The following is a 2500-nucleotide window of genomic DNA, read 5'->3' as shown; positions in this document are numbered from 1 at the left end:
CACACACACACACACACACACACACACACACACACACATTTTAACCTTTATGGTTGAAGTTGAGGACGTAATTTCAGCCAAATAAAACAACTTAGTAAAGGTTTAAAGTTCCTCCAGTCATGTTTTAAACTCTGTAAAAATCCTCTGCTGTGATTCATATTTAGTTTAACATATTTTCACACATTTAACTGAGTCTGAAACTCATCTCCTCTCACTTCCTGGTTGACAAATCTGGATCAGGCCTTGAGCCCCGCCCACCACCTGCTGGCTCCAGGTGGACAGGTGAAAGAGCAGAGAGCATCAAGATGGTGAGAGGAGGAAACAGACAGATCAGAACCGTTAGCATAGTTAGCATCTTTTCAGAAAGGTTAGCATAGTTAGCATCTTTTATTTGTTTATGTTGTTTGTTAGCTTGTAACTGGCAGTGGCTGACAGTGTTAGTGGATGTGCTAATGTTAACTCTCTCTGTACTGACAAGGTTTCAGGTGTATTTAGCCCCGCCCTCCATCCACACAAGTCAGGACAGGATTGGTTCCTTAGGTTTGTTCCTTAGGAACTCCACGACCAGTGAAGTTACTGATGGTAAAATTCAGAAGCTAATTCAGTAAAAGCATTGTCAGAACAAACACCTGTGACGCACACACTGTCCTCACTGAGCTCTGACAGGTAGAGCTGCTGCTTCTCTCCTTCATCCTGGTTCCTTTCATTCCTCCATATCACAAAGAGAGGGAGGGGCGGGGGAGGGGAGGGGGAGTTTCTAGGTAGAAGAGATAAAAGGAGGAGGACATGCTGAAAGGTCTAATTCACCTGTTTTGATGCTCATTCATGTGCTAATGTGGACTTTTATCGACATAATGCCACGACACACACACACACACACACACACACACACACACACACACACACACACACACACAGGGTGTATGTGTGTGTGTTTCTGTGAACTGGTTTGGACAGAGTTACCCAGCTTTAGTCATCATCACATTCCCATAATACCTTGCTTCCAGCAGCTGTTCAGCTGATGTTGTTCAGTGTGAGGAGCTGACGAGGGTCACATGTCCAGGTCCAGGTTTTTGGTTTCTGACCTCATGTGATTTATGGCTGGTTAAAGACCGAGATCCAAAGGTCAGAGGTCAGGAGAACATCTGTGACTAAAAATGACTGTGGCCCACTTCACAGATACTGCGTCAGCAAGGTGAAGGATTACTGGGTCAGTCCTCCCACACTGGGCGAACTGGGCCGTGTTAGACTCGTTATTTAGAACGTGACTCTGCTAATGACTGAGTTTAAAGTTTCATTGTTTCTTTAATACTTTGGTGCAGTAACATTAAATAAATTTAACCTTCACTTGTGTTAAAAGGCAAAGTGTGAAAACTATTGGATGGGAATGTTCATGTTCCTCTCAGGATGAACTGTAATAACCTTGATGACTTTTCTTCTATCAGACCATTGAGCACCATCAGGTCAAAGTTTGATCTAGTCATTACTGTGGTTCATGATCTAACAGCTGTAAAACAGCTGGACTTTGTATTGTAAATAGCATGCTAACACTCAAAAGTGAGATGTTACTACACTGACCCAAAAATACAGATTTTTTAATAACCAATAACACTGAAAACATACAACAGTCCTCATTAAGACTTTATTTGTGGGTCACTGTTCCTTCACAGATCAGAACTAAATAAAGTGTAGAGAAGCTGGAAAAACTGTGACAGAAGAAGAAAAGCAGCATCTTGTTTCCTGTTTCCATTCAGATCTTTTCTGCTCAGTCACAGTCTGTTCATCATTTATCTTCACTGAACTCATCACATCTGTGATTCACCTCGCTGCTGCTGCTGCTGCTGCTGCTGCTGCTCTTCCCACAGGAGGCTGTCAGTCTGGATCAGTCTGGATCAGTCTGGATCAGACCGTGAACCTGACACACTGCTGCTCCTCGAACCATCAGACCAGGAGCAGCAGATATTTACCTATGGTGTATGTGTGTGTGTGTGTGTGTGTGTGTGTGTGTGTGTGTGTGTGTGTGTGTGTGTGTGTTTGTGTGTGTGTGCGTGTGCATGCGTGTGTGTGTGTGTACGTGTGTGTGTCCATGAATCTCTTACATAACTTCTAACTTCATATTTCCACAGTCATCTCTCTCTCTGTCTGACTGTCACTGCTCAGCATCAATGTGGATTTAAATACAGCAGGATGACCTTCACCCCCTCCCCTCCACACACACACACACACACACACACACACACACACACATACACACACATTTTAACCTTTATGGTTGAAGTTGAGGACGTAATTTCAGCCAAATAAAACAACTTAGTAAAGGTTTAAAGTTCCTCCAGTCATGTTTTAAACTCTGTAAAAATCCTCTGCTGTGATTCATATTTAGTTTAACATATTTTCACACATTTAACTGAGTCTGAAACTCATCTCCTCTCACTTCCTGGTTGACAAATCTGGATCAGGCCTTGAGCCCCGCCCACCACCTGCTGGCTCCAGGTGGACA

This window comes from Seriola lalandi, unplaced genomic scaffold, assembly GCF_002814215.2.
Source record: "Seriola lalandi dorsalis isolate HSWRI2012SDOR001 ecotype SW California unplaced genomic scaffold, Sedor1 jcf7180002054683, whole genome shotgun sequence".
Taxonomy (NCBI): domain Eukaryota; kingdom Metazoa; phylum Chordata; class Actinopteri; order Carangiformes; family Carangidae; genus Seriola; species Seriola lalandi.
The sequence above is the reverse complement of the archived record's forward strand: the minus strand, read 5'-3'. Positions refer to the sequence as shown.